Below are 13300 nucleotides of genomic sequence, written 5' to 3'. Positions count from 1 at the left end.
GGAGAGAACAGAGAAAGGAAGGGGGAGAGAAGCAAGAGCGGGGGGAAAAGGAGAGGAGGGAGAGGAGGGAGAGGAGGGAGAGGAGGGAGAGGAGGGAGAGGAGGGAGAGGAGGGAGAGGAGGGAGAGGAGGGAGAAGATTATCCGCCCCAAGCCATGGGAGGGGAAACCAAGGCCCAGGCTAAGGCGCTGAGCCCCCCTCCGCGGACGCCACCTTGTCCGCAGCCGGCGACCAATAAAGTTGGTTGAAATAGCCGCGGGAGCCCGTAGCTCGTTGCTAAGGAAGTGGGCCGAGGAGACGGGTTGCTAAGGAAGTGCGCCTCCGCCGTCTCTCCCCATCCGGGGCAGCGGGGAATGGCTGAGCCCAGCGACCGGCCGCCGCCGCTGCCAGCGCAGCAGCTTGGTCCGGCTCCGGCCCCTGGCTTCGGCCTCAGGTGAGTCAATGCCTGGAACCCTCTCCTTGGGCCCACGGCTCCGGTTTGTCTTCTTCCTGCCCGGGTGCTGGTGCCGCTGCCCCGAGGAGCCCTCCTCAGGGCGGAGGAGCGGGAGGAGGCGCCCAGCATCCATCCCAAAGGAGACCGCCGGCTCCTGCCGGCCCCCGAGGCGCGGAAAAGCCTAGCGGGACCGGGACCTTGGCGTGACGGGGAGTCCTGCCCGAAGCCGGCTCCATGTCGGAGTCCAGGGGCCTGGGGCCAGAGCCGGCCTGGCAGCGAGGGCAGGGCCGGAGAGGGAGCTGTCCAGTGGAGGATGGGTGCCAAAGTGTGTGTGTGTGTGTGAGGGGGCGGGGGCGGGGGCTATCGCTTGCCTGGTCACAATGGTGGGATCGGGTCCCTTAGCTGATGCGGGACCTTGGCTTCCCGAAACGTTCCGGAGAGGAGAAAATGCAGTCACGTGGTGAGAGTCCTGGCCAGAAGAGGGTTTGGCGGGGTTCTGGATTTGGTTCTGTCTCTACCAGCTTTCTGACCTTGGGGGCCTTGGTTTTCCCATCTACAAAACAGGGATGACCGCACCATGTTCACAGGATAAACAGTTGATGTAACAGCACATATAAATGCAAGGAGTTATTGCAAAGAAGATACTGCAGAGGCAGGGACCAGTACTGGTCATGATATATCCTCACTGCGGAGAAGGGTGATACTTTGTGGCAAGAAGCCAGATGGGTAACCATCTTGAAATGGTTAGCATTTTAACTGGTTTTGTTCCTTAGATTTAATTCGTTGCTGATGCACCCTCAATATGTCCGAACGTGAAGTGGAACCAGTAGCACGTAGCCCTTTTGTAAAGTATCCTGTGGTGGAACGTATACTATGTTTGGATTGAAAGGAACTAAATTTGAAACCTATCTCTATCATACTAAATATATGACATCATCACACACACACACATATATATATATATAATATATAACCGTATGACATTAGATAAGTGATTCATTTTCTCAGAGCATCATTTCTCATTTTTAAAATGGAGATAATACTATGCTGATTATGTTATATACCTTATTAAGCTATTATCAGGAAAGCGCTTATTAAACCTTAAAAATGTTATAGAAATAGATATTTCCATCAACACTTGTTTAATGGTCATTGGAAGACTTGGATTGTACATTAGGCCCTCCCACTAATTATCCATATTTAAAAGTTAAAAGTATATTCTTACTTTCAAGCTTTCCTTGTAATGATAACTGACATTTATATAGCATTTTAAGGTCTGCAAAATGTTTACAGGCACTATCTCATTTGATCTTCACAGCAACTCCACAAAGTAAGTATTATTCCTATCTTATCGATGAGAAAAGACTCGAAAGTTAATGGGTCATGTGGCCAGTAAGGGTCAAAAGCAGGATTCAGATTCAAGTCTTTTGATTACAAGTCCAGTATTCTTTCCATTATATTGTACTGCCTCCTTGGGAAAGGTGCTTCTTTCTGCATTTCAGTTTCCCTACTTGCAAAATTATAAATGTAATGGTTTTCCTGAAATCACGTAATATGATTACAGATTAGGGGAATAATGTCTATTTAGATAGCAGCTCATGTGAAAAACAAACATACATTAGGGTTTGAGGTTGATTACAAGTTCAATGTAAACCAACAAGTATGATATATTAGTCAAAAAACCTAATTTGATTTTGGACTGTAGTAACAGAAGAATAATAGTAGCCAGAATAAAGGAGGTGGATGATAGTGACATTGTCAAATATCAAACTCGTTCTGAAATAGAAAGTAAGTTCCTTGAGAGCAGTGACTACCACTATTCATCTTTGTATTCCTTAGGGCCCTATACATGCCTGAGTCAGAACAATGTTTAATATTTGTTGAACTGGAATATTGTGTTTGAGTCTATTGTGAGGTCTAGAGAAAGATGACCGGCAAAATGGAGAAGAAAAGTATCTTAAAATGATGTAATATGAGGAATGTTTAGGAATCTAGAGATAATGAACTTGGAGAAGGGAAAGTTTAAGGAAAACACATTACTCTCTTCAATTTTATGAAGCACTGTCATATGAAAGAGCAATCAAATTTATTATGTTTTAAATAGATTATGTAAATTCAGTGTTGGGTTTCTTTGGATAATTAATCAGATGGACATTAAAGATGTAGGTTTTTTAAACTGACAGCATCATCTGGAATCCTCTGTAAACTATTTTAAGTTTAAGTTTTCCTTCTGCCATTTTTGCCAACAAAGTTGGAAACAAAGATCATCAAATATTAAAAGAAAAGATTTAATATGCTTGCTCTCACAGAATTATTATTAGCAGGTAGAATTTATGGGAAGGCAGATTTGGTTTTAATAAAAAGAAGATCTTCCTAACAATTAGAGCTGACCAATAGTGGAATATCCTATCTTGGGAAATAGAACTCCTCATTGCAGGAGATATCCAAGCAGAGCTTAATTCACTTCAGACTAGAGATGTTTTAGAAAGTATTATTCATACTTCACAGGGGAGTAATACTAGATGACCTCTCTGGTCTCTTTAAATTCTGGGATTCATTGAAATATTGTCCCTCTTAATTTATAATGAGAAAATTTTGAATTAGACTGAGAATGGGGTAAAATCTTCTATATGGAGCCTAAGGAGGAAATGCTGGTCCCTACTATTGAGTGCCCTACTATTCTCTGGGGAGGCAGAGTTTTCTTTCTGTTACTGTTGGAGTCATTGCTTTGACCCTGGGTTTTTGGCATCATGAATATTAAAAGGAGATGGCCAGATCTAAGAGAGAGAGAAAGGGAAGAGAGATGAATCACTGGTGACACAAACAGCCAATCTTTTCTTGCCAAAATAGCTCTATTCTAGTCGTCCCAATAATATTTCTAAGGTTTCATAGTTTTTGTCTTGGGAATTCCCTGAAAAGTTGTTGTGGTCGGCCAAAATTCCTAGAAGATCCTTTAAGAAGTCTGCTCTTTCTGTCCATAACCTCAAATAATTTTAGCATAGTTTATAGATGTAATTGTATATAGCATGTATGGTATGTAGCCAAAGTCCTTTCTCTTTCTTTGATAAGTCACTTCAAATGCTTATTTTGAAAAATTACATTTTAAATAAGTTAATAAAAAACTATTTGGGGTATATGTGGGGAAATTCTTAAGTATTTCTGGTAAAGGTTGAGTGGTCGTAGGCTTGAGGGAATAGGACATCCATATTGATACAGGACCAACTATTCCTAGTTTGATTCTCTGAAATGCTGATGAATTATCACTACCATCAATACCAGAAAACCCCCAATCATTGTAGACCCAGGCCTTAATGCTGGGTTTCTTAACCTTGGCCTATAAAATTGTTTTCAAAACATTTTAACAGTTAGATTTTAAAATAATTGGTTTTCTTTGTGATCTCCATATTTCATTTATGCATCTATAAATATTATTGTTAAAAGAGTTTATAGTGTTTCACCAGACTGCCAAAAGGGTTCAAGACACAAGAATTGGTTAAGAACTCCTGTTAGATAATAATACTTCATGACCTGATGTAGACCAAAAAAGTTTATCATTCATGTTATATACCTTATCAAAGCTATTATCAGGAAAGCATCTATTAAACCTTAAATGTTTTATAGAAATAGATTATTTCCATCAACATTTGTGTTTGGTGGTCATTGGAAGACTTGGATTGTACATTAGGCTCTCCCATTAATTATCCATTTATGACAGATATAGCTTATTGCTTTTCTAGCTTGGTAAGACCTTTTAGAACTTGTGTTCTGTTGGCATAATGGCCTTTGAGAAATTATGGATCATTTCCTGAACACAGTGAGTCACTGGAGGGACTTTTTATTGGAAAAAAGTTCTCTTTTACAGGGAATTTTGATAGAGATGGAAGGGACCTTCGAGATTTAATATAGCCCTTCTTATTTTATGGATGATCACAGTGACACTCAGAGGGAAATTGAATTGCCAGGGTTATATAGCTAAATAAATCCTAGAGCCAAGGATCCAAGGCTTCTGACTCCAAGTCTGATATTCTTTCTGTTGTCAGCTCTATGAGGGAAGGGGCTATATCTTACCTAAATTTTGTATCTATAAAGAGCTTAGCTCTGTGTCCTGAACATTTGTTGACAATAAATCACTGTTGTTTGAGTTTTTGAAAGAATATGCTGTTTTCCCTCTTTTCCTTTCTTGGAGGTATAAGATTTTTGTTGTTGAATCGTGTTGTGAAAGACCCTTCTGACCTCCACTATCCCCTGAAGGGTGTCCAAACTCATGTTCATTGCTTCCATGACACTATGTATCTATGTTACCTCTACAGTCCCCTTTTCCTTTTGCCTTCAATCTTTTCCACCATCAGGACCTTTTCTAGCAAGTTTTGTCTTATAATGTGGCCAAAAGATTTAAGCTTCAGCTTCAGTGTTTGTCCTTTCAGTGAACAGTCAGAGTTAATAAATGCTGTAATAAGTACTATTATGTAAATTACTCATAAATCTTTTTTTGGTTGGGGTGATATTTGTTGTTTCAATATTGTAACATCAAAACCAAACCACCAAAGCCTTATCACTATCAATGGCTGATTGTCACTATCAATGGCTGATTTGTGCAATTGTAAGCAAATTATTTGGCCTCTTACTCCCTCAGTTTTTCCTAAATGCCCTAAAGGGTTATTACTTTGGATCTTGACCTATATGTCATATGTTTACAGAATGTTTCCATCTTTTTCATTTAAAAATGTTTTATTTTAAAAATGAGCTTTATTGCTATCTTGTCTCTTCAGTGAAGTCATTTCCTATCCCACCTCGCCCTCTCCATACTGAATTCTTTGTTGTGACATAGAAAAATAAGCAAAGACAGGTACACAGACCATGGCTTGACAATATAGACAAAATTCTGATCCCATGGTACCTTATTAGCCTTCTTTGAGGCAGAAAGCATTTTTAATTGTCTTTTTTCTAGGACCTTTGTTGACAACCTTTTTATTTTATTGATAAAGAAATTTTCTTCCATTAGGGACTTAATTCTTTCTTCCCAGACTTTCTTGGGTGGGGCTAAGAAAGCATATTTTCTTGGCAGTTAGAATGTGTTCTAATCAGCTTAGCTCATCTCCAGTGCACATCTGCACTTCTGCTTGAAATTTGTTTTTTTTAAGCCTCCCACTCTGATTGCAATACTTAATCTGTCTTTACTTTGTTAGACCAATTTGGAACAAGTTAATGATAGTGTTCTGTATTTAGTCATGTACTTGTTGGCTTATTTATTTTAAGTGATTCGGTGGTATTAGACAATGGATGTGGAAGGAAGACTTGGAGGGAGAGAATTTGGAACTGAAAATAAATAAAATTGAATTTAAAAAATTTTAAGAACTCAAACCAAAACAAGAAAAAAAACATGGTTATGATTTGTCTTTCAGACAGAAAGAGGAAAGTCTTTTCTTCTGGTATGGATGAAATTTGTGTTGGAACACTGGTTTTTAAATTACAGATGTTAAATAATATATTGGACTGAAAGAGATTCGTGGTAGTTGGAGACTCAGTTATGATAACTAACAGATAGTGCTTTTAAGAGTGTGGAGAGCTTTATAGCCCTAATTTCATTTGATTCTCACATTACACCTTTGAGATATTGTAGGTAAGAGGTATTCTCTTCATTTTGTAGATAGGAAAATTGAGGCTCAGAGATGTTCAAGATCAGAGCTGTCTAGTAAATTGAGGAATCAGAATTAGACCTAAGGATATTGATGTGGGAATATTAGACAGTGGGATACTAGTTTTGATGGGCTTCATTTCAGGGAATTTAAAAAAAAAAAAAAACTATTTTGCTCCCATTTGAGGTATATCTTGAAATAATAAAATGCCAATTTATCATAATTTTGCATATGGATGTGTCTGTATATATGTATGTACATTTGTATATATATATATACATATATACAAATATATATATATGTGAAAATTCTACGCTATCTTTTTTTAGGGGTACTGATTTATTGAAATATATAAAGCAACTAGCTTTGGTAAACAATTTCTCTTTAAGAAAACTTGTTTAATATGTTAATAATATCATGTTTTAAATTATATTGGTTCACATTTGTGTAATGATTTATGGCTTACAAATACTTTGGGGTACCATAAGTGAGAAGGCAGAATTTGGAAAAAAAAATGGTGTATGGTAATTTGGGATTTTAGGATTATCCTTATTACAGAGGTATCTTGATATAGTAAAGCAATGTACTAAGAATGAGAAGATCTGATTTTTTTAGTTTAGTTTTAACCCTGTTGTTGATAAACTGCAATTTGGGACAAATCATTTAATGTCTGTGGATCTCTTTCTTTTATTACTCTAGGGAAATTGCCTTGGAGGAGATGACCTCAAATGTCTTTTCAAGCTAATATTTTGTGTTCTGTTTTCTAAAGTCTCTTCTAGCTCTAACATTGTTTTCTAACATTCTGTGTTCTATACTCTTTTCCAGCTTTGACATTCTGTGATTCAGATGATCATTTATTACTCATTATATGTTTGAATGCCAACTGTGTGCAGAGTGCTATATAAATACAGATTTAGATGCTGCTCCAGACCCAATTGATTTGTAATCTAAATGAAATGAAGTGGCTTTGGTCAGAGAAGAATTTTTGTTAAGAAGGTAAATTATTTACTTTTTCATTCCTTCCCAGAGTTGGTGTGTTAGAAGGAGTAGCATCTGTCATTGCTATATGAATGGCTTTCTCAGTGCAGTTGATCAGTAGAGGGAGTGAGAGCCTGAGCCTATACCAGTTCTGAATCAGAGGTTTTCTCTAGCCTTTCATTTTTTATGAATGTACAGTATTTCAGAAGTAGATAAAAAAGAGGGTTTCTTTTTGTTTCCATATAAATGCTTTCATTGTTTGCTTGTTCATTCAGTCAAATGAAGTGAGCTATTTGAATGCAGGGCAGGCGCTTAGCTAGTTATATTTTTGTTTATGACCTTTAGAAGTTTCTTTCAGAAGAAATATCCTGCCTTCCCAAGTTCTGCTTACTTAAGCTCAAATATTATTGGTTGTACTGGGAACTAACATTCTATATTCTAAGGATCCTTCTTGCTTAAATATTCAGTGTTCTAAGGGAGGGAGAATCTGATTTGATTCCTTTCTGTAATACTATTCAATATTCATTCATTTAATACACATTTACCAAGCCACCCACTCTTTATAGACACTGTGTTTGCCTCTGAGAAGATACAAAGACATGGCTTTTATCTTTAATGAAATTTCCCACCTCCCAATATGTCAAGCTTGGTTTAAAACTTGGAAATTATGGTTTTATTACTTGTCTGTCATCCCGCAATCATCTTGGAGTTGCAATCATCAGATTGTTGTTTACAAGATTTCACAAAATTTATGTTAGAATTTTAGAGATAAAAGAAGGCCTTCATTACCATTTAAACCAGCCTTCTAGTTTTATACTTGGGGAAACTGAGCCACATAGGTGGAATGATTTGGCCAAGGTCACGCTGAATTAATGATTCAGGAGTATAAGGCAGATATCTTGTTTCTCTGACAACTGTTTTTTTTCCTTTAAACCACACTCTTTTTTCCCCAGAAGTTTTCATATAGCAGTCATACACATGCAAATCAAAATGATTCACGTTATACTTTACATTGAGAATTTCTAAACTCGTTAGCAACCAAAGTGTACATAGAAGCAGGACTAGGAATTGTTCAAGTTCAGCACAAGCAATAACAAACATGGAGGAAAAACACAACATATTTAGGAATAATTAAAGTATGTTGTGAATATATAATAATGATGTTGGTGATCCAATGACTAGAATAGAAACAAGAACTTCCCTTGAGAATCTCCCTTGTGAGGCCTAGGAAGAGCTGCCTTGGGTCTTATTAATAGGTAGTTGCTTTATCTTTAAACCCAAATGTTGCAATAATTTAGATTGTATTCATTAAATATCTTGTAATCTAAGGTTTAAGCTAAATTTCAGAAAGGAGAAATTGGGGAAATTAGTTAGCAGGGTATTGCCATAGTCTAACAATATTCCTAGAGGAGGTAATCTTAATCTAGTGATATGAACTAATTTTAAAATTTTTAAATAGAATTTAATAATTTTGATGAATTTTTAATAAGATTTTGATAACTTTTATTTAAATTCTGTATTTTCATTATAATTTATTTCCTTTGTAATCTTATATATTTTATTATGCCTTTAAAAGTATTATTCTGAGAAGGGATCTATAGGTTTTTTGAGACTATCTTTGGGGTCTCTGACAAAAAAAAAGATCAAGAACCCCTGATCTGATGTATTATGTTAATTTGTAAAACAGGGAATATTTGAATGTGACTGAGTTTAAAATGTTTACATATTTCCAACTGATTTTGTTAGCTTACATGCTGAACAAGAGCAAAAGTTGAAGCAGGGAAAACTTTTTTTTTTCTCCTTACCTTGATCTTACACACTTTGAATGTGGATGTTAGCATCAAAATGACTGAAGTGCCAATGGGCAAGTAATTTAGACTGAGGGCAATAACATTGGGAGTGTTTTTTGTTTCCTTTACTTCTTGGGATTGGTATAAAACCTTTTTAAAGATTTAGCACAGAGTAATTAATTTGACCTAATAGAAGAAACAAGAATGTCAGAAAGTAAGGGAGAGAGAATATCAGGATACCTTTTTAGGAAATCCATCCTTTGAGAAAGTAATGGCAGGAAATTATTTGCTGATCTTGAAATATATCAGTATAGGACTAATTTAGTCTTACTCAGTGATTCTAAAAAAGAATTGAATTTGTAACTGACTTCAGAGTTGAAACTATTCAGAGAGCTATGTACACTGGGAATTCTTTCATGCTTATTAATCAGGCATCATGTTTCCCAGTGTGTCAGTATAATCTAAAGTGTTCCAGTGTTTGTAGACCTAGTACTCTACAGGGTCATTCCTGAGGATTGTCACAAAACCTGAGTTTGAATGCTAGTTTTGTCACTTATTATCCATGTAGGATCATAGATCAGCAGCTTCAACATGCTTGGGGTTATCTAATCTAACCAACATTATTTTTCCTCTAATCTTAGAGAAGAAAAAATTGAATCCCAGGGAGGTTACAAATTGGCGAAGGTTAAAAAGAAGTAAATACTGAAAGTGGGATATGAATCTACTTCCGCTGACTTTAGACCCTTACCACTGTATTACACTGCCTCTCATGGGAACTTGGGATAAAGAGTAATTTGCTTCCTTGCATCTCTGTTTTCTCAGCAGTAAAGTGGAGATGATAATATTAAACATAACCTGTCTCTGTGAATGCATATCTAAAAGTACTTATGTAAATTTTAGTTATACTTAAACTACTTTAGAGTTTGAAAGGATCACAAGGATAATAGATATAAATAAAACTCATTGTAACCATAAAGTAGTATGGGAATCTGAATTACTGATAGTAACAACTTTTTCAAAGCTTTTTTATTTTACTTTTTAAAAATTAATGTGCATTAATTTTTTTCTTTCTCCTTGACCTTTGAAAAAATAAATAATATGACAAATATGCATGGTTGAACAAAACAATTGCCACATTGGCCATGTTCAAATCTGGATCTTGCCATTGGTAAAGATTCAAGATCTTTCAAAGTAGTTTATTTTTATATTGTGTAAATTGTTCTACTGGTTCTGTCACTTCACTTAGTATCAGTTCATACAAGTCTTTCCAGGTTTCTATGAAATCATCTCTTTCATCATTTCTAATAATATTTCAATATATTCATTCCATAATTTGTGTAGCCGTTCACCAATTGATGAGCAGCTTTTAAATTTCTACTTCCTTGCTGCTACACAAACAGCTGCTGTAAATATTTTTATACATATGAATCCTTTTCCTCTTTTCTTTGATCTCTTTGGAGGATTCAGTCCTGGCAGTGATATCATTATTATCAACGGGTCACCCTTTATTCTCTCACACTCACCCCTCATATCCAATTTGTTGCCAAGTCATATAAATTCTATCTTCATAACATCTCTGGTATATATCCCTTTCTCTCTTTTGATAATGCGCTACCATCCTGGTACAGTTTCTCATCACCTTATACTTGGATTATTATAATCGCCTTTTGGCTAGTCATCCTGTCTCGTTATTTCCCACTTCCATCTGTCTCATACTCAGCTGTTAAACTGAGCTTCCTAAAATATAAGTCTAGCCATGTCATCCTCCATTCATTAAACTTCCATGGCTCCCTCTCATCTCTTAGATCAATAAAGTTGACATAGAACTTTGACTGTTCAAAGCCCTTTATAACTTGATTCCTTCTTATGTTACCTTATTATTTCCTATATTTTGTTTACTTTCTGATAATGGCATAAGATCTTTTAAAGATTTGGCCCACTGTAATTAAACCTAATAGAAAAAACAAGAATGTCATAAAGTAAGGGAGAGAAAACATCAGGACATTTTTTTTTTTTTTTTTTTTTAAGAAAACCTATTCTTTGAGTGTAACCAAGAGAAAGTAGTGCCAGGAAGTTGTTTGTTGATCTTGAAATAGGTCAGTAGCATAGGACCGATTCAGATTTATTTAGTGATTCTAGAAAAGAATTGAATTTGTGACTGACTTCAGAGTTGAGACTACATTTCTCCTTTTCCTCAGTGTACTCTTTGATCAATGACACTGGACTCCTTGATGTTCTTGCACAAGATATTCCATTTCTTAACTCCTCACATTTTTTACTGATTGTTCCATTGTGCCTGAAGTCCTCTTTCTTCTCATCTCCCTCATCTGGTTTCCTTCAAGTTTTGGCTAAAATCCCACCTTGATCCCTTTTAGCACTGTTGGCTTTCCTCTGCTAATCATATCATAAATCATAGCATTTATCCAGCATGTTATCTTTTTATATGTAATTGTTTGCCTGTTGACTCCACTACTAGTCTGTGAACTTCTTGCGAATAGACATTTTATGCCCTTTCATTATAAACCTAGCCAATTTCTGTATAGTAAGAGCTTTAAATGCTTGTTGACATTGTTGACATGATGGGTACATAGAGGCACCTCAGAGTTACTTTAAATTTCATTGTTAGTAGTGATTTGGGGTACATTTTCATTGGGCTATTGATAGTTTGGATTTCTTTCTTTGAAAAGGCCTCTATACATATCTTTTGACATTTCTCAATTGGGGAATAGCTCATTTTTTATAAATGTGAATCAGTTCCTTATATATTTTGGAAGTGAGATCTTTATTAGAGAAACTTGCCACAAAAATTTTCCCCTCTTATTAACCATTTTCTTTTAATTTTACATGCATTGATTTTTTTTCTACAAATAAAAATTGTTCTTTCATCTTCTGTGATGAAAGGTACATTCTCATCTCTTCTTAAAGTGAAAGTTTGGTCATAGAGTGGTCAGTTTTAGTTTCTGTTCTTTCATTTTTCATATTGCTATTGATAGCTTGAATTTTTTCCTTTGAAAATGACCTCTTCATATCCTTTGATCATTTGTTAAGTGGAAATTGGATCTTCTTATAAGTTTGAATCAGTTCCTCTTATATCCTGGAAATGAGAACTATTCATAATAATTTTCCATTAAAGTCCTTCTCTGATGCCTTGTTGTAGTATGGAGGCAGATTGATTATCAGAGTTGCTGATTCTCTGACTGGTTCTATTATTTTCTTTTTTGTTGTTGTTAATAAATAGTTTTATTTATTTATTTATTTATTAAATTCTTTTTTTTTTTTTTTATTGTAACTTTTTATTGACAGAACCCATGCCTGGGTAATTTTTTTTACATTATCCCTTGCACTCACTTCTGTTCCGACTTTTCTCCTCCCTCCCTTCACCCCCTTCCCCAGATGGCAAACAGTCCTATACATGTTGAATATGTCACCGTATAGTCTATATATATATATATATATATATGTATATATACATATATATACATATATATATGTGTGTGTGTGTGTGTGTGCAGAACCGAACAGTTCTCTTGTTGCACAGAAAGAATTGGATTCAGAGGGTAAAAAATAAGCTGGGAAGAAAAACAAAAATGCAAACAGTTTACATTCATTTCTCAGTATTCTTTCTTTGGGTGTAGCTGCTTCTGTCTATCCTTGATCAATTGAAACTGAGTTAGATCTCTTTGTCAAAGAAATCCACTTCCATCAGAATACATCCTCATACAGTATTGTTGTTGAAGTGTATAATGATCTCCTGGTTCTGCTCATTTCACTTAGCATCAGTTCATGTAAGTCTCTCCAAGCCTCTCTGTGTTCATCCTGCTGCTCATTTCTTACAGAACAACAATATTCCATAACATTCATATACCACAATTTACTCAACCATTCTCCAATTGATGGGCATCCATTCATTTTCCAATTTCTAGCCACTACAAACAGGGCTGCCACAAACATTTTGGCACATACAGGTCCCTTTCCCTTCTTTAGTATCTCTTTGGGATATAAGCCCAGTAGAAACACTGCTGGATCAAAGGGTATGCACAGTTTGATAACTTTTTGGGCATAGTTCCAAATTGCTCTCCAGAATGGCTGGATGTATTCACAGTTCCACCAACAATGTATGTGTCCCTGTTTTCCCACATCCCCTCCAACATGGTTCTGTTATTTTCATTAGGACTATGTACAAAGGACTATGTCTGGCACTAAGAGAGATACAAAGTTTAGATAAAATATGCTTTTTGGCCTCATAGAGCATATGGCTTATTAGAGGTTAAAGACATCAACCAAAATAACTATATATATATTTATTTATTTTTTTAATAGCCTTTTATTTACAGGATATATGCATGGGTAACTTTACAGCATTAACAATTGCCAAACCTCTTGTTCCAATTTTTCACCTCTTACCCCCCCACCCTCTCCCCCAGATGGCAGGATGACCAGTAGATGTTAAGTACATTAAAATAT

At 36.0% G+C, this 13300-nt stretch overlaps 1 protein-coding gene across 3 annotated transcripts in view; it reads left to right on the top strand.

The window, feature by feature from the left end:
- Positions 1–355: 355 nt before the first annotated feature.
- KIF3B (kinesin family member 3B) overlaps positions 356–13300 on the top strand; it is a 39424-nt gene continuing 26479 nt past the window's right edge. Inside the window, exons 1-2 of one of the 3 annotated variants that reach the window (XM_031954114.1) lie at positions 356–432; positions 6894–7064. The gene's annotated coding sequence lies outside the window, so the exon portion shown is untranslated. Of the gene's footprint in view, positions 433–846; positions 893–996; positions 1176–6893; positions 7065–13300 lie in introns of those variants that run through there. The other 2 variants (XM_031954113.1, XM_003757014.4) reach the window with 2 other exon arrangements.

The sequence above is a fragment of the Sarcophilus harrisii genome, chromosome 2 (assembly GCF_902635505.1).
Source record: "Sarcophilus harrisii chromosome 2, mSarHar1.11, whole genome shotgun sequence".
Classification (NCBI taxonomy): domain Eukaryota; kingdom Metazoa; phylum Chordata; class Mammalia; order Dasyuromorphia; family Dasyuridae; genus Sarcophilus; species Sarcophilus harrisii.
The sequence above is the reverse complement of the archived record's forward strand: the minus strand, read 5'-3'. Positions and strand labels throughout refer to the sequence as shown.